This window comes from Cryptomeria japonica, chromosome 6, assembly GCF_030272615.1.
Source record: "Cryptomeria japonica chromosome 6, Sugi_1.0, whole genome shotgun sequence".
Lineage (NCBI taxonomy): Eukaryota > Viridiplantae > Streptophyta > Pinopsida > Cupressales > Cupressaceae > Cryptomeria > Cryptomeria japonica.
The window spans coordinates 393,653,505-393,680,268 of NC_081410.1; the positions used below are offsets into that span (position 1 = coordinate 393,653,505).

General features: G+C 39.5%; 1 protein-coding gene across 1 annotated transcript in view; it reads left to right on the top strand.

The window, feature by feature from the left end:
• Positions 1-26,764, top strand: part of LOC131038306 (vacuolar sorting protein 18) — a 394,486-nt gene that overhangs the window by 72,695 nt on the left and 295,027 nt on the right. The gene's annotated exons all lie outside the window — the stretch shown is intronic.

Consider the following 26,764-nt stretch of genomic DNA (forward strand, 5'->3'; position numbering starts at 1 on the left):
CTGCCTCTGCAGTGCTCAGAGCTACTGGAGATTGCTTCCTGCTACACCAGGAAATCATAGCAGATCCCAAGCTAAAACAACAACCAGAGGTCCTCTTCCGATCAGTAACACTCCCTGCCCAATCAGAATCAAAATATCCTTCAAGAATCAGGTCCACACTAGAAGAGTATTTCAAACCATATCCAACTGTGACATGCAAGTATCTCAAGATATGCTTGGCTGCAACTAGATGTATCTGTCTAGGTTCATTCATGAACTGGCTAAGTGCACTCACTGCATAGCAAATATCTGGTCTAGTGTTAACTAGATACATCAAGGACCCAATCAACTGCTTGTACATAGTAGGGTCCACAAAATCTGAACTTGCTGCAACTTCCCTCAATTTCTTCAAGTTAGTTTCCATTGGTGTGGACATAGATTTACACTCTCATTCCAAATCTCTTCAAGATATCGATGGTATATTTTCCTTGACTTAGGATAATCTCATTGGCCCTCTGCCAAACTTCCAGCCCTAGAAAGAAGTGCATGAGTCCTAAGTCCATCTTGAATTCGTAAGTCAACTCCTTCTTACATCTATCAATGACATGATCTTCTTTGGTAACAAATAGGTCATCAACATAAAGTACCAAGATCAACATATCACCATTGAATACCTTGTGTTGGTTGAAAATTTTGTACACTTGGGGAAATATACAAAATTTTGGTTTCAACCACAGCGTGTGAGTAAAAATCTCCTAATTAAAGGAAGACAACTTTGAAAATAAAATAGGATGGGACAACAATCTTTCTTCTTCTTTCAAGAAAGACAATATCCTTTTCTCTTCACAGAAAATGATAGCGATTTGATATAAACAACAATAACCACTTTCAAAATGAAATGAGAGAAAGGAAATGAAATTTCCTGAAAGCGCAAAGACTTCCGTCACTTCCTTCGGGATGGGACAGCAATATCAAGCTCAAAGACTTGATTATGTGAAGTCCTATCTACCCTTTTCTATACTAATGCTATAAAGAAAAAATTATAACAGCTCAAAGACTGGAATATCTTATTCTTTTCTACTGAAAACAATGGGAAGTAGTATAAGCTCAAAGACTCACAGCTATTTCTCACAAAATCTATTCCTAAATTTTCCTAAGAACAAGTGAAAGCACAAAGACTTATAGCTTCTCTCAACAAAATATTTATTTTAATCTCTATTAACCTCAACTACTTGCAGCACAAAGATTGCAAATCGGATGTGATTAAGCTCTTTAAGAAACACTTGCAAGAAAGATAATATAGAACACAAACTCAAGTATGTAGCACAAAGACTCGAAGCTTGAGCAATTTCCTTCTATTCCTTTCAATTTTTGAATTCACACATGAAAGCTCAAAGACTTCTTTGCTGTAAATATGGTAGAGTTTTTGCTTGCTTTCCAAAAGATAAAAATTACAATAAACCTCTCAAGTATTTATAGAAGAGGAGCCTTGAGAAAAAGGTGGGAGGATCCTAACTAACTTGAGAGATTCTCTCAACCACCAAGACTTATTCAATAACTAACTAAGACTTCAATAACTAACTAAGACTTATTCCAACTACAATCCTAATTGAACACAACTTGTAGTTGTTTTACACGTAATTACAAAAGTGCAAGTAATGAATTAACTTGCATTTTGCAAAAAGACTTTTAATTGTAACTTGTCAAAAGAAAAACTACAACTAAAGATTACAAATGTGGAAAAATACAAATAAGTGTTGAAAAACACTTAATCTGTAGCACTTGAAGACACGAACCCTTCAAACTTCTGGATGATCATTTGTAGTTCCTCGGGATCCGGTTCATGGGTGTTCTTGGCAACAACCATGGTCTTCACGATAGTATCATGACATTGGAGGAGCGCAAAGCTATTTTTATCCAGGATGGACTAGATTTCATGCAAAAAGATTTGGTGTTTCATCAGTATTTGAATTGAAGCGGCGGAGAATTGTTCGCTCCTCCATTCATTATGAATCTTCATCTGTAAATCAGCAAGAACTTCTTTTGGAATCAGCTCTCCATCCTGACTTAATATGTTGCAAGAGGCCTTTTCACAATGAGAGACAATATCTCGGAAAACTTCACCCCGTAATCTCATTGTATCACCAATCTCCTCAATGAGGGATTTAAGAACAAGGGCCTTATTTTCCAGAAGCTCTTCAAATTCCAAGTACATGACCCTGGAAGAGATGATGGCATGCTCCTGTAGAACACTCAACTGTTGTTGGGGCATGGTATGCCAGATTGTCAAACTATTTTAAACACTTTCCAGATTCTTTTTGAAAGTATCGGAAGTCTGATCCAGTTTCTCTTCAACGGTTTCCAATTTAGACATCGTCTGAAAAATGTCTTTCATCACTTGTGCACATAGATCATGAAGCTGATCAACCCAAGAATCGAATGCTTGTACCTTCTGAGCAGCCCTTTCCACTCCACGAATTGATTCTTGGGAAAAACCTATGGAGTTACTCCCTTCAGCAGCAGGTTTTGTGATTTTATGAACAACTGCCATAAGTTGTCGGTTTTCCTCTTCTAGCTTGTTTTTCTTTGCTAGAAGTTCATCACACCGCTGTACCAATGAAGCTACAAGAAACTGAGCATCATGTTTAATCACCTCATGCATTTGCTTACCCAATTCTATCCGTGTAACTTTGTAATCAACAACTGACATTTCTTCAAGTGGCTTATCTGCAATGGGTTCAACAATTTCAGCTAACTTCATCTTGTTGCTGTCAACAGTTACTCTGGAAATAGTCTTGGCCTTTTTAGCAACCTTGGATCTAGACCGTTTTAGTTGCTGATAATCAAAGGCATCAGGTGAGATTTCTTGCTTCTTCCTTTTTGGAGTAAAAGAACTAAGCCATGGAGGTAAAGCCATCAACTCTCCTTCAGTAGCAGCTGTAGGCAAAGGAGAAGCAGTTTTTGTTTGAATAATCGTGGTCATCCTGGGAGGAATATTTGTTTGGATGGGGACCACGGTTTGCTCAGTAACCAATGGGCATGAAGATTGCTTCATGAATTCTTCAAAACCAGAAGTGGAGGTGTTAGGGGTAAAAACGTATGTTAGTATGAATAATAATTATAAGTGTGTTATGTTTGGTTATGTTTTGTTGTTGCCGAGAGGTTCCCGTCGGGTAGTTGGGAGTTGGTGACGGTCGGCAACTTGGCCAACCGTCGGTTTTATATATTGTTTGGTTGGAACCTCGGCAGGGGGGGATCATGTATGGACAATTTTGGACATTGAAATAAAGATATAACTTTCTGGTCTAATTATTATCATTTATGTTATGATGTACAATTGTTCTGTTCCATGAATGTTTGGTACGTGCAGGAACTACTGTGTTATCTGATTATTCACCAACTATACATTTAGGACTAAACATTTTGGCACCGTTGCCTGAACGAACCTGGAGATAACCATGGCAGCAGGTGGATACAATTAATGGGCCGACCATTTAACCAACAATTAATTGTCGTGGACAGTGACACGCACGAAGAGAGTACCGCGGAAGAGGAATGAGAGGATCAGTTGACGACAGACTTGGTGGAGTTGTGGGACGTGTCGGTCATGCAGTACGTACGGCGAGAGGCTCAGGAGAGAGCCGTCTCGGAAGGTACGGTACGTGGTGAACTCACCGTCAGCACCCCCGTCTTTGACCTACTCAGAAGTATTCCAAGGTTACTCGCCAGGAATTTGATTGCACTCCAAGACCAAAGGGAGGAAACGACAAAGGAACTTCGGCGGCAACAAGTTCTCCGACGGTACGAGGAACAGAGTCGTAGGGAGGAAGAGGAGAGGGAGGCCAATCTGCGTCGAACCTCTGGCACTTGATGCCCCTACGACTGAACAAAGACAGATGTACCACTGCTACCGAAGGAGTAAACGAGGGAACTGTATGGTGATCTCTTCGCATAAAAGAACAGGCCGACATGAGACGACGATTAAGAGAGGTTGCCGACTCGAGGAGTCTGGAGAAACACAACAGAAGTCGGAGTGTGAGTCGGAGTCGTAGTCGGGAGAGGCAAAAACCGTGTACGTGGAAGGAGTTGGCCGAGGTCGCCAGGAACCTGCCACTTCTAGACGTAGCGGAGGAAGATCTCGCCGACCAGGCCCCACACTCGACGTCAAGTGAAGAAGACTCCAGAACCGAATCACAAAGCACCCAATCGGAATTTTCCGAACAAGGAGAGGAGGCGGTATGAGACTTGCACGAGGAAATCACCACTATTTTCGAAGCAACGTTGTCTGGCATTAAATACTTGTCCTTGGCGGAGGGCATCAAAATAGGAAGATCGGATCCGGAAACCCCGGGAAGGAGGGACTATAGAAGTGAAGGTGACCAGCCCGGTTGGCAGGGGCCCAATCAGACTAGGAGTGTATGGTACCCTGCGGACACAGTACCTTCCCGACATATAGCCATTTCCAGGCACTGCATAAAACCGCACAGAAAAGAACGATGGCACACACCTCGGAGAAACAAAAACTTCCAAAATTCATGGGCGACAGGTCAGAGGACCCCATACGGCATTGGAAGACATGCGTCACCATCTGGGAAGCAAATGGCCAGGACAACCGGGACTACTGGGTGAAGGCATTTCCGGCCACTCTGCGAGGAATAGCTACTGACTGGTACATAGACCTTGAAGCTCAACATAAAACATCTTGGAGCAATCTAAAGAAGGCCTTCAAGGAAGAATTCAAACTCCTACGGGATGACAACGAGATTGTGATGGAAATTTACAACACCAAACAAGGAAAAAACGAAAGTGTGCGCGCATATAACAGAAGGCTGAGGGATTTGCTTAACAAAATGGAGAACCGGCCGACAGATGGCCTCAAGAAGCGGTGGTTCGTGGAAGGATTGGTACCATCCCTGAGAAGGACGATGAAAGTAGTCCCTCCGCCATCGTACGATGAAGCATACAACCGCGCCATGGATATTGAAAGTGAAAACAAGACATCCCGGGGGAAGTGACAGACTAGTGATGGTGACAGCACGGACGAAGACAGTGACGGGGGATCCAAAACCGTGCAAGCACTCCAGAAGGATATGATGAGGATGATGGAGTTAAAAGGTGACAAAGAAAGTGGTAGGAAAGGAAAAGAACTATGGTGTACTGACTGCAAGATTGAAGGACACACTAAAGGAAGTTGTCCCCGTAAAGTTTTCTATGACATCTACCAAGTAATGGGACATTCCACTAAGGAATGCCCGTAAAACTTGAAAGCACGAAGCACACAAGTGCTCTACGCCCAACCCGACCAAGCCACACCGCGGGCGACACCGCTGAAGCCAACAACAAACTCTGATGCCTCACCTAGAGGGTACAGAAACAATCGGCAGGGTAACAACAGATCCAATAATAACACACCGAGGAGCAGAATTCAATACGATGGGAAGGGGCGACCCATGATTCAGTGCAGGAAGTGCAACGAATGGGGTCACTTTGCCCGATAATGCCAAAACGAAGGTGATGTAGGAAGTTTGCTTTGCAGATGGTGCGGTCCAGGAAATCATGAGGACATAGATTGTCCAAAACAAAATGGGGTGAACATTCTCGATGTGGAGGGATCAAGAGAAGACGTACTGGCAATCAAAAGGTTGCAGAACAAGAAAGCCATGTACCTGGATCCTCCCACAGAAAAAGAAAGATTCCAGGAGGCAAGGGTGGATATCGAGCGGGCGATGGTTGGAGAGCGGAGGGCGTCGCACCTGGCTGCTGATACACTAGTCCGATCGGAACTAGAGAAGAATATCATCAAGCAGATGTTACAAAGCACAATACCTGTACGGGTGTTGGACCTTCTACAGACCATGCCACAGTTAAGGATGGCTCTGACAAATGTAACTGGGGACACTACCATCGGTCAAGAACACCAAACGATGACAAAGTCTGGTACAAACCCGGTGAAGGGATCCGGTACGGATGCCATGAACCCTATGCTACTAGCGGTGGGCGTCGGATGGAAACACGTAGTGGTAGAGATGGATATATTGGGACAAAAGCTGACAAACGCCATTGTTGATGGTGGGTCCGGAGTCAACGTACTGCCGGAGGAAACTTGGCGAAACCTTGGCAAGCCGACTCTATGGCCACCAACCTTGCACCTGGTCGGTGCGGATCAGCACGACATCAAACCCCTTGGCACCCTCATGGCACAAAAGGTGGTAATTGGGACGCAACACTTCCTTCTGGATTTTGTAGTCATCCCTCTGGAAAGGAAAGTGTACAACGCTCTTCTAGGAAGGGGGTGGCTGATCATGGCCAAAGCTAACCACAACTGGAAAAGGAATACGCTTTCAATCGAGAGTGACGGTCATAAGTATGTAATTGATCTAAGGAACCAGTTCGTTAGTGAAGAGCTCGCGTCATTGGACTCCGACTCAGAAGATTCAAATAGATGGGAGTGGGGTTCTGCAGGAGACAGAGGAGGGAAAGAACCCGACGAGGAAGGAGTGTTGGAATTGGACGAATGTTCCGAGGATGGAACCAGTTCATTGGCGGGACCTTTTTATTGGCAAATGGGGGACTATGAGGTCTTCCACCTAGAGTGTCACATGCTTCAAATATGTGAGATAGGAGAATCAAGCGACGGGATGGAAAAACAATCCTTTTCCCCGGAGTGCGGTAGATACCAAGAGGGAATGGCACGGATGGACGACACGCCAACCCACCAGTTTGAACGGGATAAACCCATCAAGTATGAGGAAAGGGATGCGAAAAAAATCAATCTAGGCAAGGACGAGGACCCGCAGGTGATACTCGTAGGGGATGATTGGAACCCCGTACTAGATCACTCGTACGACGTATGCCAATCGAGGGAGTGTTTGAAATATTTCTACAACGTAGGGTCGACAAAGAAAGGAGAGTGGCAGTGTTTTGAGTTATCTGTACAACGTACGATCGACAGAGAAGGGAGACTGGCATAGCTCGTATGGTGTACGACCTGCAAGAGGAGGAATACCGTACGGCGGAACATTGCACCCACAGGAAACTAAGTCATATGATCTTGTACGACTATCAACAGATAAAGGAGAAAAACCGTACGGTCAGAAAACAAACATACCGTACGTGCGGGATTTGTACAATCCCCTCCTTCGCGGTATTTGTACATGCAGGGAGCGGTTGTATGAAAAGTTTGAGGGTATCTGTGCAGAGATTTGTGCCATCCATGTGAAGCTGAGTGAAGAGTTGGCACGGGTTGAAGAGGCCGTACGACCAGGGAGTGGAAGTGCATGAGTTAATCTGTACGGTGTAGAGGCAGCAATCGGTCCAATGGTCCCTACCAGTATGGCAAACCAGACAATGGCAGAGGAGGCCGCACTAGGGAAAAAAGAGGTCGCCGTACAGGTAATTGGTACTAGTACGACATGTTCAGGTATTGGTACGACGAGCACTAGTATAATACCAGCAGGTATTGGTACGGTTCCAGTAGGAACTGGTACATTTCCAGCAAGAACTGGTACGGTACTAGCATGTACTTGTACGCCAGGTGCTAGTACGACAAGTTCAGGTACTGGTACGACGATCACTGGTACCAGGTCGGAAGGACAACTTCTGGCAGAACGAATTCATGTTTTTTTCAAGATGGAATACAAGACATTATACATGTGCCATCATGCTATTAGCTTATTCCTAGACGCCATACGCGTGCAAGTACCACCAAAAAAGTGGGGAACCTTTGAACCTCGCGGACGGGATGAACCAAATAAACCCACCATGTACTACTACATTCACGTGGACATCCTTGGCGACACAGCGCAGCGAGGAGGAAACTAGACGCATTTGTAGAAATTGAAGAGGTTAGCAGTGCAGAGGATTCAGAGGAGGTGGAAGAAACAGAAGAACAGGAAAGTGGGGATGAAGGGTTCCACTTGTCAGGACACACCGCTGTAGAGGAGGAAGAGGAAACAGAGTCATGACAGCAGGAAGAAGATGAAGAGGAGGAGCAACAAGGAGAATCGCGGGAGCAATGGAAGAGTACGAGGGTGAAATTTACACCCTCGAAACTAGCCTCGGCACACTTGGTACCTTAGGAGGCGCTTGCAGTAGCTAGCCCAGTGGGAGATGTACGACCAATGGGGGTGCTGTTCCAGAAGATTGGAGAGGGGGAACCGCCGGCACAGCGACAGGTATCGTTGCCACATATCAGTTTGGCCGTACTTGCAGCAGGAACAAAAACTGGTACGGTGGTAGCAAAAACTGGTACGGTGGCAGCATAAATTGGTACGGGGGCAACAGAAATTGGTACGACGGCAAGAGAAACTGGTACGATGCCAACATATATTGGTACGACGACAACAAAAACTGGTATGGTGTCAGCAAAAACTGGTACTGTGTCGGCAAAAACTGGTACGTCGGCAACAGAAACTGGTATGACGACAACAGAAACTGGTACGGTGTCGGCAGAAACTGGTACGGTGCCAACATGTACTGGTATGACAGAAACTGGTACGATGCCAACAATAACTGGTACGATGCCAACAAGTACTGGTACGGTGCCAACAAGTACTGGTACGATGCCAACAAGTACTGGTACGATGCCAACATGTACTGGTACGACAAAAATTGGTACGGTGCCAACAAGAACTGGTACGGTGCCAACATGTACTGGTACGACAGAAACTAGTATGGTGCCAACATGTACTGGTACGACAAAAAACTTGTACGGTACCAACAAAAACTGGTACGAGTGACTTGGAGGCAAAAACTGATACAGTACCAGCAAAAACAAGTATGGGTGACTTGGAGGCATTAGCAGCCCAAGTGGCAGAGCTCACCTTACAGCTGGAACAAAAAGATAAAAAGCTACTGGAAGCTGCTCACATGGTAAAGAAAGCACGGGAACGACAATTGCTGGCGGAAAAGAACCTGAAACTTCCGACCGGACAACAACCTCCTCCTGCAGCCACTACAGGGACGCCTCCTCCCTCTTCTCGATCTTAGCTATGTTTTATATAATTCAGTTTCTCTTGTCTGAGTCGTCTGGAAGACGACTACGTTTTTGGGGGGGCTAATGTTAGGGGTAAAAATGTATGTTAGTATGAATAATAATTATAAGTATGTTATGTGTGGTTATGTTTTGCTGTTGTCGAGAGGTTCCCGTCGGGTAGTTGGGAGTTGGTGACGGTTGGCAACCTGGCCAACCGTTGGGTCTATATATTGTTTGGTTGGAACCTCGGCAGGGGGGGATCAGGTATGGACAATTCTGGACATTGGAATAAAGATATAACTTTCTAGTCTAATTATTATCATTTGTCATTTATGTTATGATGTACAATTGTTTTTTTCCATGAATGCTTGGTACGTGCAGGAACTACTAGGTTATCTGATTATTCACCAACTATACATTTAGGACTAAACAGGAGGTATCAATTTCTAATAGCTGGATACAAGCAGAAGTATCTTCAGGAACTTCTTGCACACTCTCTTGTTGATGATCTGGAGTTGGCTCGTATGCCGAAATAGGAATGGTATTCTGAGGAGATTCATCTACAAGCAAGTCAGGAAGAGAAAGGGGCGTCTCAATGGAAATTGGGGGAATAATCTCATGAGGCGAGTCCGATGCTGGAGACTTGGGAGCATCATTAGATTGCTGCCCTTCTTCTGGATTGCCCAGATTGATCACCTGAACATGAAACCGTGACTTTTCCTTCCCACGAACTGTCGCCTCCTCAGGAGGAAGCACTACTGCCCAACTAACTCACAATTTGATCCTTGTGCCCGAAGATGATGCGCCTTCCTTGTTGTCAACCTGAATCTCAAACTTATGTCCAAGAGGCCCCGTAGAATCATCTTCTTTTCCAATCTTGATTTTTATGAGTCTAACAACATTACTTTTTAGCCAAGCGTTGGTGTTAGCCAAGATAGGCTGAAATCTCTCAAGAATGGATATGCACTCCTTGTGTGACCATTGGATTAAAGGAAGTGGAGCTTCCTCAACCCTTTGTGAAATATATTCAGGATTAAGTACGTGCCCATCGTCAATCATCCCTTGTGGAATATCCACCAAGTTCAAATCAACAACTTGCTCAACAATGACCCTGCAGTAATCCATCTTCAGAACCTCGACCTCTGTACGGAGATCTACCCAGATATCCTCAATGCGATGCACGTGCACGAAGGATTTCTTGATCTTCTCCTTCATACCCCGGTAATCAAAATCAGCTCTGGACTTAAACCTTTTGAGCTTAATTTCCTGCATATCAGTCTCCATGGCCTTGGCTTTAACGGATGTGACAAGAGAATACCGGCCAATTTTTAATGGGTTTGTTGTAGAGATCCCCATTCCAACCTTATGTCTGGCAGACTGATGAGTGTGGACAGCCATGATTTGTCTTCCCAACTCCATAGTAATGATCTTATCAGTTGGGTATCTAGGAAGCATGTATGGCTGCCCACTATAGCATCTGATTCTCATATAGGTGAAGGTCGGGAACTGTAGAAACAAGCATCCATACTCACTCACCCTTTCCCATGCCTCATCTGATACCCTTTTGTTCTTCAGAGTTCTGTCAAACTGACACATGAAGTAACCGAAGAATGCATCTTGGACTCTTTTGAAATGCAATCTGCTGGGTCTCAAAGGTAACTGATCCTAATATTCCCAAACTGGTATAAGCGAGCGATCACCCTTGGTAGAAAGACCTGGAAAATGTCTAAGCGATGCTGCCAAGTACACCAAATATGAGTTCATGTAGAAAGTCATGGTGGAAGAGACTGCTGAAAGTTGTTCACACAAGGCATCGCTGATGACTTCTCCCAATGATATATGATGGGACTACCTTATGAACATGATGAACTGGTACATCCAGGGCTCAAAAATATTAGAATGTTCAAGGCCCATTATCCTGCTGAGGAGGGTTACGATGTCTCCTATTTCCCATTTGAAGTCACAGCAGTACAACTTAGCCCACCTTGAGAAGGCGGCTCGTGGCTCATGGATCCACCTGTTGATATGTTGTTTACAGTCTTTTTCCCTTTTCACATAATACTCAGCTGCACTCTCTTTGGAGATTTCCATGTAAACAGGTGCGGGAGGTATTGTGAAGACCTTCTCAATTGTGTCTGCATCAAGGCGGATTATTGCTTCACCATCATCATTTTTAATGATTCTTGTCTCTTTGTCAAAGTGATGGGTGCAAGCGAGAACAAATTCAGGTTCTAGGGCAGCCACTAGGAAAGAAGATGTGTGATGGATATGGCTGTCCAACAGCCGTTGCATATTGCTATCTTGTGGATCCTCAACCCTCTTGACAAATTCTGACATGTCCACATGCCCTATCTCTGTATCTCTGATACGATCCAAAGGAGAGGAAACTTGGGAAGGCGCAACTTCGTTTTGGTACTTGTCATATTTGTACTTCATCTTTTTTGGAATTGGTGATGACGACAAATCTAACATTGATGGACAACCTGGAATACTGTGATGAAGACTTAAAAGCGTTAAGGCAACATCATATTCAGCTGCAAATAACATTTTTCCTTCTTCAAATGGGAAAAACTTCGACTCTTGAACTTCATGACTTTGTGAGAGAAAGAGGGGAAATAAATGGAAATGGGGTCATCTTGACTTTGACCAATTTCGGATCTTGGAGAATTTTCGCAAGTATATAAGTTGGAAAGGGCATACATGCAATCGGATTTTTAAAACCCGAATGCAAGTACACTTGTAAATTTGCAAAGGGAGAAATGGATGGAAAATGAGAATTAGACTTGTGGAAAATGACGAAAATGGAAAGTACGGATATGGGTGACATGAATGGATAAAAATGGGAAAATCCGGGAATGCCATTTTCATGAAAATGGGAAGGACTTTTCAACATGTTATCCGGTTCTTAAAACCCGATTTTGAAAGGAAGGGTATTTCACATCTTTTCAACTTGGAATTTTAACCAAAAATGGTTGAATTCTTTAACCGTAAAGGAAGAACAAAGATTTCCAGCCAACTTGTAATCGGGATTTAAAATCCCGAATACAAGTAAAGAGGGAACATGGGGAAGATCAATGCAATTCAAAAATTGCATATCAAGGAGGAAAATCTCTCTCACAAAACCGATTTTTGGGGCAAGAACAACATATTTACAAATTTACAACTAGAAAGGAAAACAAAGAAAACAAGAAAATAAGAAAATGAAACAAGAAAAGAAAAGAAATCATACCTTGTTCCAAACTGAAAATGCCTCTCCAAAAGATGCAACAATCTTGGAATGAAGAAGACAATCCAATAAATAAAGACAATCCGCAACCCAAACCCTTGCCACGTTTTTACAAAAATGCCATTTGCATAAAAATGTGACAGCAAATCCAAGGGAAATGGCGTGGAAAGTGGCAAAAACACTTTCTAACCTCAATGCCTTAGCATACCAGGCCAAAACGATTTAGGAGATTGCTGATTCGTGGCATCCTTGAAGGAGAAAAACGTGGTTTTTGGTAAAAACATGTTTGCATTTTTGACACCAAGAAACCAGCAATAAATCGAACTCCCAAAACCCTAGAATGGCGTGAAAGATGTTTGCAAATGCACAAGAATATGGAAGAATCCCAAATGCCTCTCCTTCCTAAAAAATCTCCACAAAAATTTGCTTGAAATCTTCAACAAAAACGTTTCTCCTTGCTGGTCGGGTTTTTTGAAGGAAATAGCAAGTTCGAATTTGCATGTATTGTTGAAAATCGGGTTTTTTGGAGGAAATAACAAGTTTAAAATGAACTTTATCTCATTCCTAGGCAAAATCGGGTTTTTTGGGCAACATGACAAGTTTAAAATGCACTTTATCTCATTCCTGGGCAAAATCGAGTTTTTAAAATGCAATTACATGCTTAAAATCCTCAAAAATGCACTTTATAGGGAAAATCGGGTTTTGGAGAGAGATGTGCAAGTTTAAAATCACTTGTAAAGGGAAAATAAAATCCCTACAACAAGTTATAATTCACTTGCACACATGTAATAGGGGTTTAAAATCCCTATTACAAGCAAAAACCATTAAAGTAGGGGTTTTAGAAAAGAATTACAAGTTTACTTGTAACTTAACCAAAAAATCCCTATTTTAACTGAAAAAGCCAAAAAGCATCAAGGGGGAAATAAAAAGAAAATTACAAGTTTTTATTTTTCAATAAAGTGCACTTGTAATTAGCCAAAAATTTCCTTACAAAGACCAAAACAATGGAAATCATTAAAACTTGCAGTTCAAGGAAAATTCTCCACCTGCAGTCAGGGAGAAAAAACCCGAAATTGAAGGAAAGACATAGCAAACGAATCCAGAATGTGATGAAATTCGAAACGTAGTTCGAGGATGGACTGAGGATTACGCCAGTCCAAGGATTAGTCAAAATTCTTCCTCGAGAAGTGTGCCAGAGTAAAATTTTCATTTTTTTCACAAAAAAATTGATGTAATGGTCCTTCATTTTTGAAAACAAAAATGAGAACAACACCTTTAAGTAAAGGTTTGGATCAGCATCATTCTTGCAGAAACCTAATCCTACTAAGTATCTGTCAATTCTTTCATACCAAGCCTGAGGAGCCTGTTTAAGACCATATAGGGCTTTCTTCAATCTACACACATGAGACTATTTCCCATGAATCAAGAACCCCTCAGGTTGCTTTATGTAGACCTCTTCTTCAATCACACCATTGAGAAAAGCAGTCTTCACATCCATCTGATGCAACTTCCATCCCTTAGCTGCTGCAATGGCAATGATGGTTCTAATGGAAGTATAGCGAGCAACAAGAGCAAATGTTTCTTCGTAGTCTATTCCCTCTTGTTGAGAGAAGCCACGAGCCACAAATCTAGCTTTGTACTTTTCAATGCTACCATCACCTGCATGTTTTATCTTGTACAACCACTTGGAAGATACAACAAACTTCCCTTTTGGTCTAGGCACAATATCCTACACATTATTCTTGAGAATGGATTGATACTCCTCATCCATTGCATCTTTCCAAACTTGATGTTTTGAGGCTTTCGCTACGCTAGAAGGTTCAAACTCAATAAGATTACACATTAATGCAACATAACTAGAAAATCTCTGTGGTCTTTTGCTTTCTTTGAATGTGCCTCTAGGAGTGGCAAATTGTTCTGCTTCCTGCATAGTGTTTCTCGCCCAAAGAGATCTCTTTCGTGACACAACAATATCTCTAGGCCCATCACTGGGATCCAAGGGTTCAATTGGATCATTACTCATATTAGGTTCTGTAGTCTCCCTCTGAATCTCAGGAGCATGATCAACAACCATGTTTTGAGGAGTCTCATCATCTATCTCCATGCATGAACCCTTTGATTTCCTGATTGCAACATCTTCCTCAAATGTGACATCCCTGCTAACTTCTATTTGCTTCTGACCAGGAATGTAAACATGGTAGGCTTTGGAGGTTTCACTGTAGCCCACAAATATTCCTCTCTTGCCAGAAGGTTCCAACTTTGTTCTCTTGTCCTTGGGAATATGAACATACACAGGACAACCAAATATTCTTAGGTGGCTGATATCAGGCTTGATACTTGAAAAGGCTTCTTCAGGAGTCAGATTTTGTAATATTCGATAAGGACATCTATTCTGAACATACACTGCTGTTTTAGAGGCTTCTGCCCATAGGAAAATTTGAAGGTCTTGATCATGAATCATAGCTTTTCCAGCTTCAACAATAGATCTGTTCTTCCTTTCAGCGACCCCATTTTGTTGAGGTTTGTAAGGAACACAAAACTCCCTCTTGATCCTTGCCTCAATACAGAAATCACGAAAGCTACTCGAGGTGTACTCACCTCCATTATCAGACCTTAAAATTTTAATTTTTTTTCCATATAAATTTTCTACAAGAGCTTTAAACTCTTTAAACCTACCTAAGACTTCATCAGACTCTTTAGACCTTAAGAAATAAATCCAAGTCTTCCTAGAGTAGTCATCTATAAAAGTTACATAATACAAACATCCACTTAGGGATAGAATTGACATTGGACCACATGAATTTGAATGTACAAGATCTAGTATTTCTTTAGACCTACTTTCACTGCTATGAAAAGGACTTTTAATATTTTTGCCCATAGCACAACCTTTACAAGTACCATCATTTACATGAATAAGTCTAGGAGTACCTTTTACCAACTTCTCCAATAATGGAAGAGCCATGAAGTGAAGATGTCCAAGTCTTCTGTGCTAGAGTTCGCTAGAACTAGAAGAATCATGAATAAGAGCTTGAACAGGGAGTGGAGAGTTTGTATAAACTCTCATGTTGATTTCCAATCACACGAACAGTCTTGATGCTGGAGTTCTTAGGCCAAGCAAGAACTCTTCCTTCAGAAAATGCAATTTGATAGCCCCTATCCTCCAATGCTGAAATAGACACAAGGTTTCTCTTGATCCCTGGCACGAACAACACATCACTTAGGTGTAGAGAAACTCTAGATTCAAGGTTCAGAGATGTGGCACCAAATCCTCTTACAGAATAGAGTGCATCATCCCCAATAATAACTTGGAGATGTGACTCTTTCTAGTTTCTCCATTAGACTAGGAAGGTGCTCCCGATAACCAGTGATATGTCGAGAGGCTCCACTATCAATTAACCACGTATAACTGTCTTAGGAACATTGCTTGATAATGCTGATATGAAAAGAAAACCATTGGAGATATCTTCCACCTCCTTCTGAGATGAGTCTTCATTGATGTTTGCTCCTTGATGATTAGGTCTTGTCAAACAATCCTTTGCAAAGTGACCAGACTTGTCACACCTAGAACACTGGATGCGAGAGAGATCTTTCTTCCTCTTCCTAGAATCAGGTGCAGAATCTGATTTGAAATCTCTATTCCTTTTGAAGTTGCCCTTCTTCCAAGTCTTACATTTCTTGGTAGATTGAGTGGCAAGAACACGTGTATCTTCATTTTGAGAACTCTTGATAATTTCTCTAGCGGTCAATCTTGATTCTTCTTGAATACAATCTACACAGAGTCGATCAAACTTAGGTAATTTGGATCTTCCCCTTATGCTTTGGATAAATGGCTCCCATGAATGAGGCAGTCCATTCAAGGCTAGCATAACAAGGCCTTTATCGATCACTTTATCCCCAATTACGCTTATTTGATCTCTTAATTCTGAAATTTTCATGAAGTAGGTGATGATTGAATCTCCTTTTGCCATCTTCACTTGGTGGAGTTGTTGCCTCAAGGCAAGAGCCCTACTTACTTTGTTAATCTCATATAAATCTTCCAAGGTTTTGAACATATCTCTCGCAGTTGTTATCTTGGAGATGAGAGGCACCAAGTGATCCCTCACAGAGTCGATTAATATCTTCTTTGCTTTGATGGCATTTTTCTTGAATTGAAGGTTCTCCTCATGATCTTCAGGTTCGGATAAATCCTTTTGCTACACGAATTGAAGAAGATCATTTTCTTCAAGTGCAATGAGCACTCTAAACTTCCATGAGGTGAAGTTAGATGCGCCTTCAAGCCTATCTTCGACTTTAAGACCGTTCACCATTTTCAAGACTTAGAGATACTGCTTGATGGAGAGAGAGGAGAGAATACTTAGAAGTTGTAGAGAATCTGATCACGATCTTCTTTCACCGTGGCTCTGATACCATGTTAAATTTTAATGATCAGATTGGGTAGACAGTAAATCAAATACAAATGCACAAAATTTACCCTTGGAAAACCTTTGTCTTGAAGGTGAAAAACCCAGCAATGAAATATGTCTTTATTATATCAGTCATGTCAAAAGACTTTACAAGGAATTTGCTTCACACTTGAAGCTATTTAATAATTTATATACGACAATAGTTTGCTATAGAGAAAAATCTGATTTGCTATATAGATGATCTGCAATGAACTCGATCTTCCTTGATAAATTCTCAATCTGTTGTAGATGAATACGAACTGCTGATATATGTTTATTCGATCTGCCGAAGGTTGATATACAAATCGCTGGAGCAAGTATTCTTCGATCTGCTGTATGTAAGAATAATTCAATGCCGAAGGAGAAGTCAATCTTTCTTCCTTTATACCCGTGCAAGGTGACTCTCCATGAAGAGTCAACTCTCTTGGATTAACTCCATTCAAAGCAATGTGTCCTTTCATTAAGGGTGGCAAACTTTCCCAAAAGTTGGTCCCCTTAATAAACATATTTATTATATTATATGCACGTAATCAAGGGATCGCATATTTGAGGTATTTATCGGCAATATAAAAATATGCAAGGCCGAAGGTCAATTGCATATTTGGCAGAATCGGTCTCCCAAGGAGACTCCTGCAGATATATACATCAACAATATGATCTCAGTGTTCGCAAACAAAACTTCCGACTCTCCTCTCAAAGAAAAGCCGATAACAATAAACGAAAGAACAATTAGGTTGCTCCATTAAGAAGTCCATGCAAGCTGTAACGACAAAGTCACTTTACGTAAGAAATATTTCAAAACATTTGCTTACAACCTCCTGATGAATACGTTGAATATTGACTTCATCTACGTTGGATATGAGAGAACTAACTCAATTTATTAACAATAATTTCCGGTATGAATACTTCAAAGAATATTTTCCCATATGTCAAAATCAATCAGAATAGTAAAGCACTCTTTGTTTTTGACATCAATGACAAAAACATGCTAACAATCTCCCTCTTTGGCATTGATGTCAACAACCTCAACCTGACAACAACATCTGAAACAAATCTGAAAATTAAGATCACCGTTCACAATCAAATCTGAAGCTGGAAACTGAAAAACACCAATATCTGTGAAATCTGAACAAATCATGAAGCATCCATTCAAATCTTGAAGTATCCCTGCCGCATCAAAATACAATAGCATCTGCAAAACAAATATACCTTTTTTTCCCTTTGACATCAATGACAAAGCGGCCGGGGATAACAAAGTTTGACAAGACAATTCTCTCCCTAAGGAGATGCTTGCTCTTGAACAAAATTAGAGAGAAGGTAATACCCCAAGCTTCCATTTGTGTCGAAGCTAACCTTCATGAATCTGCTCAAGCAAACAGTGTGCACCTTGAACCTCTCTCAAATCATAGACATTATCTTGTCCCTTTAGCAACCAACCTGCTTATATCAACCTTTTTGATATCACACCTGTGAGCATTAAAGTTCACAAAATATCCATTATCACATAATTGGCTGACACTTAGCAAATTATACTTAAGGTTCTCTACATACCAAACATCACATGCTTTTAAAGTATCATTAATGCTTCCAGAGCCTTTACCTTGAATTGTATGATTGATTTATCACCAAACTTTACTACACCACCATTCCGATCAGTAAAGGTAATAAACTTACTCTTATCACTTGTCATGTGATTCAAGATACCACTATCTATGATCCAAAGGTTTTTTTTTTTGCATGCGGAGCAAACTAAGCTATCATGGACTTTTCTGACTTATTGTCTCCTTTCTTCTTCCATACTTTCTTTGTTTCTGACTTGGAGAACTTGTTTTCAGCTCTTTTCTTTTCTGCAAAATGTATGTGATAGTTTTTTTCAATATGACCAACATTCTGACAATTAAAATAGATTACACTGAAATCTTTCAAATATTCAAAAGAATTTCTACTAATAAAATTAACATTCCTTCGTGGTACAACTCTGCAATTAACAACTTTATGACCAAAATAGTTGCAAAGATTACAATAGCCATGAAAAGAATAATATTTGTTTGTTGTCAATCTTATAGTAGGAAAATGCCATTGTGAATACCTTTGTTGTCTTTGAACTCTAACAAATTTGTTGCTCTTGTCTTTGTCATCAAAACTTTGACCTTGTTCAAAACCCAAACCAGATGCATTCTTATTTGACCTTTGTTTAGTTAGCATTTCATCCAACAGGTTAGAGCTTTTAACAAATTTTGCTTTTCTATCTGTTTCACTTTCATATGGTTCTAGATCATGTTGTAATGCCACTAATTTATAATCTAAAACTATATGTTCTTCAGATTTAGACAAAAATTTCGAATGTATTACCTCTTCCCTTTTCTTACCTTCTTCAATTTCACTTGTTAACTTGATGATCGTGTGATTTCCTTTTTCAAGTTCATTTATTAGGACTTCAACTTCTTTCAATGCTGAAACCTTGTGCTGAGAGCTCTTTTTCTTCAATTTGTTGATTTCTTCAAGGGCACATAGTAGTTCTCCTTCAAGATCTATTTCACCTTCTTCGACATCATCTTCATCACTCTGTTCCGGTGAACCAATTGGCATGAACAATACTTCACCATCAGATTCATTACTGTCTTCTAAGTTTGAAATTTCCTCATTAACACACAAACTCTTCTTCTTCTTCGAGAAGTTTTGCTGTTTGTAGAAAGGTTTGCCTTTATTCTTCTTCTTGAAATCTTCCTCATTGTTTTGATCATCTTTGGTATAGGGACATTTAGGAGCAAAGTGTCAAACTCTCCCACAGTTGAAGCACTTTAGGGGTAGTTTCCCTTTGTACTTTCTAAAACCCCTTCTAAGTTTCTTTATAAGTTCTGCAAGCTCTTCCTTGTCATCACTATCCGACTCTGAACTTTCTTCTTTTGCCTTCCTTGTTGCTTTGAATGCAGTTTCTCTTTCGGTAGTTGCTTCATCAACAATTTTCATCTCATATGCTGTTAGTATTCCATGTAAATCATCAATAGTAAGTGTTTTAAGATCCCTAGCTTCTTCCATAGTAGAAATCTTAGCATTATACCTTGAGGCTAATGACCTTAATACCTTCTGCACAACTGCTTTGTCCTCCACTTTTTCTCCAAGACCTTTAATAGCATTCACTATCTCGTCCACTCTTAACAAATACTTTGCGATCTGTTCATCGTCTTTCATCTTTACACTCTCAAATCGTATTTTGTAGGTTTGTAGCTTTGTCTATTTCACTTTGTCATCTCCTTCATAGATGCTCTTCAATTTGTCACAAATCTCCTTGGATGTTTTACAATGCATAACTTTTAACAAACTCAATGTTAGACAAACCACATAACATAACATTTTTTAGCTTTGGCATTGTTTTCATAACCCCTTTTCTCTACAAGATTAGTTAAAGGAAGTTTAGGTATAGTACAACCATTTTCTATTGCCATCCAAACATCAAACCCTAAGGAAGAAATATAGCTTTCTATTCTAATGCTCCATAATCCATAATTAGTGCCATCAAACAAAGATGCCTTATTTGATGAGGAACCTTCTAGATTAACCATGTGTTCTATTGACAGGATTTGCTTAGACTGATTAGGTCTTTTTAACAAGCACTGGCTTTGATACTAGTTGTAGAACACAGGTTTACTACTAAGAGGGAGGGAGTGGGGGAGTGGTGAATCAGTAGTAAATGTATCTTAAAACTTTTTAATCAATTAAATCCTTTTGTGAAATTGCTTTTAAATTGAAACTGAAACAATAATGCAAAGCAATCACACATGGAACAGTTGCACAAGATTTGACGTGGAAACCCAAGATGGGAAAAACCATGGTGAGTAATGCTGCTAGGATCTGCTGTTCTAATCGAGCCTCACAGTTAAAATCAATTACAATCTTTAAGGGAACCGACCCTAAGGAGTCACCAAACCCATATCTTAAGAGCACCAACTCTTTCAACACCCTAACTCTACAATCTGGGCACCAACTCATCAATTTAGAATACAAAATCTTTGAGCATCAACTCGTTCAAACTCACAGTTTCATAAAACAGAATATCACGCCAATACTAAACATGTAACAATTACAACTTAATACATCAATGACAAAAACATGCTAACAAATATATATATATATATATATATATATCAAATGATTGGTATATTTCAGGGGTATTAGAGCCACCTTTCGGCCAGCCTATGAAAGTTTGGTCATGCAGCTGCATGAAAATAGGAAGCAATGGGTTTAATGACATTAGGACGACATCTAGGAGAATTTGCTAAAGAAGTAACAAGATGTCATGCCAAATATATGAACTTAGGCCCATCTATCTGACAATATATTACTTGTATTGAATATTGTGAGTTTCAAACGATTGGGCGAAGGAGAAGAGGATATAGGGAGGACCCTACGAGGAGAATTTCAAATTGGAATGATGGGATAAAAAAGGTACACATTTGAAGCCATAAAAATATTTGAAGAATATTTAGGGTTGTTTGATGAAATTAAATCTTTATTTTCTTTTGATGATTTTTTGGGACATTTGGATTGGATAAATCCAAGTGAAAGGAGACTCTATGACAACATAAGCCGAATAAGAAAAGAAGAGGAATGTTTAACAGTAGGTTGTAGATGTTCTTCCTGTTTGTTAGTATTTTAAGTATAATAGATTCATCATCAAGATGAATGCCTTTAGAATTGAGCTAATATTTTATTCAAAACATCAAAGGGTCAGATTTCCAATTTTAAGTCATCAAATTGGTATTGGTTGTTGGAGACATTGTCGTCATTGATGTTAAAGGAGATATTTTATTGAAGGCGAAAGATTAATTCGTTGGCCGACCCATGAGATTTTATGTACAAATGTTGGTCGACCTCCATAGTGGTTTAATTCTCTTTTTGGTGCCCATAATATTTGTCGGACCTCATCTAATCTTGGCATCCACTGAAGAAATTAAAATAAAAATAAAATTATTATTTGGGACCTCCTTGATTTGGGCTGACCACCTTGATATGTTCACCAGTCTTGGGGAAATAAAAATAAATTTATAATTTTCAAAATGTGACCGGCCTCTTGGGGAAGTCACCCCTTTTGGGTGAAGAGGCATGATAGGGGTATAAATAGAAGATGCAGTGGAGGTAAAACAAGCAAGCAGTAAATATAGTATCATTCCATTGCAAGCAGATTCTGAAGGAGAGCAAAATATTTGTTAAATCAATAGATTTCGTGAAGCAAAAATGTAATATCTTCCTAATTCAAGCAGATTTACAAGCAGATATACAAGCAGGTTTAAAGCAGATTTTCAAGTTACTTTTTATTTCCCCCTTGCTTTTTATGTCTTTTAAGTCATTGTAGAAACTTTTTGAACAAATTGCAAGTGAATTTTAAATTATAAGTTTAAAAAGAACTTGTAATTTCTTTTAAAAGTTCCTACTTAAGTGATTTTAAGTTGTAATAGTGATTTTATTTCCCTATTACAAGTTTTTATGTGTTGCTTTTAGTTGAAATGGAGATTTTATTTCCCTATTACAAGTTGTTTTGCTCTTTCTTTTTGTCATTTCTTCCCTAAAACCCGAATTTGCCTTTGAAGCGGAAAAAGTGAAATATTTAAAACTTGTAGAGGGGTTTCTAAAACCCGATTACAACTTCCAAGTGCATTTTGATACTTGTATTTGCAGCTCAAGAACCTGAAATGCATTTTTGCTCCCCAAAACAACCCATTTTTCATGGTTTGAATCCGATTTTCATGGAAGAATGCATTGAATGAAGGAGGTGGGACGTTTTGTTCCTCATTTGCTTGGTTATGGGTCACGTTTCCTTGCTATTTGGGAGGCGTTTTTACTGATTTGGAGCCACGTTTTTGCCCCATTATGGATGATTTTCAAACACGTGTTGTTGCATTTTGATCCTCCATTGTAAGGCGTTTTTCCTTCTTTATCCCCATCGTGGATTTGCAATATGATTGAAGGCGTTTTTCTTCCTCCTTTCATGCCATTTTTGGTGCAAGAAGTTTGAATCCGAGTTTGTTTTGGCTGCCAAGGGTTTTCAGCATGTCTATTTATGGAGCATTTCAGTTCTTCCCAAGCTCATTTGTTTTGGTCTAGGGTATTTGACCAAGCAAAAATTCGGGTTTCTAAGTGATCTTCCCAAATGAATAATTTCTTTGAATGCAAGTTGTAAATGTGCAAGATTTTCCCCCCTTTGGTAAAAAGAGTTAATCTTCTTTTTACAAAATTTACAAATGTTGAAGAATTGCTATGAGATTCATTCATTTGATTTTGGGTTTTACAAATCTGATTGCAAACAAGAGTTTTTCCCATTTTCCAAGTTTGCCATTACCGGTTGGTATCATTCTTTCCATTTTCCCCTCATGTCAAAACCTGATTGCAGTTGTGTCTTCACTTGCAGTCAGCCTTCCAGAACCCGAAATTGGTCCAAAATGCACTAAAAAAACACTTGAAAATGAGTTTCAAAGGTCCAATTACAAGTGCAAATAGTTACCCATTACACATATGAAGTTGCTCATCATCAATTGCAAGTTAATGCTCTTGTTTTTCCTCACATGTAATGCAGTCTTCAAAACCCGAAATTCACTTGTGAGGCCATTTTTGCATCAATTTATCCCTGCCTATGTTAGTCTTGTTTGCACACATGACCTACCAACTCAGTAAATTAAGGCATGGGCCTTATTTTGCAAGTAGATTCCAAGATTGGAGGATGATACAAAGAAAAAAACAATAACATGACGAAGCCACATAAGTGATATGAATGGTGAGAGCATAGAATGCTTTCAAGACAGAGATAGGCTTCTTACCTTAGCCTTGCAAAGAACTTCCCTCTTGAAAAGCCAGTACTACCCCAAGCAAGAAAACAAGATTGAAGTTCATTGGCCAAGAACACAAAGATCATTAAGGATGCAAATCCCCGTTTCGGTTCGAGGTGTCTTCACCAATCCAAAATACTTCAAGGTCTAGCATCCTGAAGTAGCATGAAGATTTTCAAAACAAAGGATGATGTAGTTGGAGTCGTATCTTTGGACACATAGATTAATTATGCATTTGTAATTTTGTGTTGACAAATTACATGTAATGTCAAATTTGTAATTGCAAGTGTCACTTTTACTTGCACTTTTGTAAAAATGTAATTACATGTAAGGCAACTACATGTTGAGTTAGACTAGGACTGTAGTTGGAATAAGTCATGGTGGTTGAGAGAATTTCTCAAGTTAGTTAGGATCCTCCCACCTTTTTCTCAAGGCCCCTCTCCTATAAATACTTGAGGGGGTCTATTGTAATTGATATCTTTTGGCAATGCGACAAAATTCTGCCAATTTGTATGTGCACTTTAAGACTTTGAGCTTAGATTCAAATCAAAATGCTTTCAATAAGAGGCAAATTCTGTTGAGACTTTGTGCCAATTCAAGTTGTTATGTGACGACATTTTCTGGAGTTGATTGTGATTTTTGTGTTATTGTTCAAGAGATTTAAATTCAATCTTGCAGACTTTGAGCTGCTAATTGTATTTAGAGTTATATGTTTGGTTTTCAGATTTGGTCTTGCAGACTTTGAGTTGCTTATCATATTTGAAGCTAGTGTGGAAAGCTCAAGAGGGAAGATAGCTTGTAGACTTTGTGTTGCTTCTATTTTTAAAACCTGTGCATGTAAGGTGTAGTGCATCATGTAGTTAGACTTTGAGCTGCAACATATTGTGCTTAGTTAGCATAAAATCATCTAAAAAGGTTGATAGGAGAATAGATAGTTGAAGACTTTGAGCTTTCTTTCTGTTTTCCCATCCTGAGAAGTGATGGATGTCTTTGTGCCTTCATGGAAAATTTGCTTCCCTTTATGTTCCAAAAATTCTACAAAAAGTCTCATTTTTGTATTTGCTGTTATTTATTTCCAATTGCTATTGCTTTTCTGTGAAGACAAAAGAGTATAGTTTTTCTTGAAAGAAGAAGAAAGACTGTTGTCTCACCCATATTAGATTAGTTTAGTTTGTAAATAGGGGGAGCCTTCCCTAAATTAGGAGAGTATCATACTCACACACTATGGCTGAAACCACAATTTTGCACATCTCCCAGGCGCACAAAACTTTCAACCAATAGGTTCATATGAAGGTGAAAGATATAAAGAGAGCATTGTGTGAGAAATAGAATTTGTGAGTTGAACAAGAGTTATATTCTTAATACACCAGTAGATCCAAGCATATGAAGAGCGGACCATGAGGAGTATATAGCAGATTTTATGAAGGAATTGTGAGGAGTGTTATAGTAAATTTAAAGGCAGACATTATAGCAGATTTATGGGCGATATTGTAGTAGATTTGTAAACAGACTTATAGCAGAATTTTGAGGAGAGGTTTATGCAAGAGGTTGGTGCCTATCATTTATAGGAGACATTGGTGTATCTCGCTAAGTTGGGTCTTAGCTGTGGGGGTTGGTGCCTATGAACTGAGGGGATTGGTGTATCTTGTGGCCTGGTGTCTACAAAGTTGTAAGAGGATTCTTTATATAAGCAATATTGTGTCGTGGTTTTCACCTATAAGGGTTTCTATGTAAATCTTGTGTTCTCCTTGCGTGGCATAATTGTCTACAAAGTTGTAAGAGGATTTTTTATATAAGCAATATTGTGTCGTGGTTTTCACCTATAAAGGTTTCTATGTAAATCTTGTGTTCTCCTTGCGTGGCATAATTGTTACACGTTATGTTATTGTGCAATCAATATGGTTATAGTATAAATTTTGAAAAATCAAAAGATCATTGTTATACTGACTCACACCCACCCGCTCATCAATTTTTTTTTGGATATTAAATTATTATTCTTAAATCCCTAAAAGCTATTTATTGTAGCCTATAAATACGTGTTTTGAGGACATAAACTTAGAAGGATAGTTGAAGTCAAACTTATGTTGCATAGATTGTTTTTTTTTGTATTCAATATGAGATTCTTGAGTGAAAGTCTTAAGGGCTGCCAGAAGAGAAGGAAAATAATGAAAGGAAATATTAAGGTTCCGCATTCAACTAAAGTAGGCTGATGGCACTTAAAGAGTACATCCAGTTACATTAGAAGAGTACTGGGGTAAAAAGAACCTTAGATTCTGAAAAGCAAGTAAACACTAAAAAGCATAACTGAGGGGAAAACCAAAAGGGATTAACTCCAATTCATATGATCTAACTACAATTTGTTGATTACAAATAGTCAATGTGAGGTATCAACTTTGTAATGAAACACTGGCACAGTCACATGTCTGCACCAAGGTTCTGGTGAGGAAGATTAAAAATGCCACCGTACCAAACAGAATGGGCTCAGTGCAAGATCTGACAAATTCCAGGGCTAAGAGTGCCCAAATGGACAACCCTAGTAGGAAGCAAGAATAGATGGAAGTGAAGAAAATTTAGTATCAGCATTCAGGAGGAGATCAAGCAATGATTCTTGAGGATAAGAATCTTAACTAGAGGTTCAGAGGGATGTAGATGGTAATTATGTTTATGTAAATCATGTGTTTATTGTGGATGTTATCAGAGGTTGGTTAAGCAGTTGCTGTCAACTATTTGTCCTTTAACAGTAATAGTTGGGCATTTGTAGTGTAAATAAATCACATATAATATAATAAGAGCAATAGTTGGGTAGTTTCTCTGGGGTCTGCTGGGCACCAGTTTAGTGTAGTTAGTACAATGAAAAAGTTCATTTCGAATTATGCCTCGTTGCATGCAATGTCATGCTTCAGTCATTGAAATCATTTCTTGTTTCTGTTTCTGAGTTAGGGCAATAGATATTTCTAGTATAAATAGGTTTGGAGGAGGGCTGATTTCGAAATAAATATTTCTACAAATGGATTTTTTGAAAAAATAAATTTCATAGAATTCAATGTTTTGTATTTTAGAAGAGAGGTCTCTGATAGTTAAATTTTCAGCATGAAATATAATATGGCATATGAATTTTCTATTTATGTTTGTGCTTGGTAATTTAAATGAGCTAGGTAAAGTTGTCATGCTAAAAGCCGTCCTTGGGTAGAATTGATTATCATATTTGTAGCATATGTACAAGAGTTCAAGCCTTAACCTAACGTGTTGCGTGTGAATCGAGCCTTTGAATTTCACTCCTTTCTCAATGTTTTAGGGCACAATATTATATATTTCATTGCAT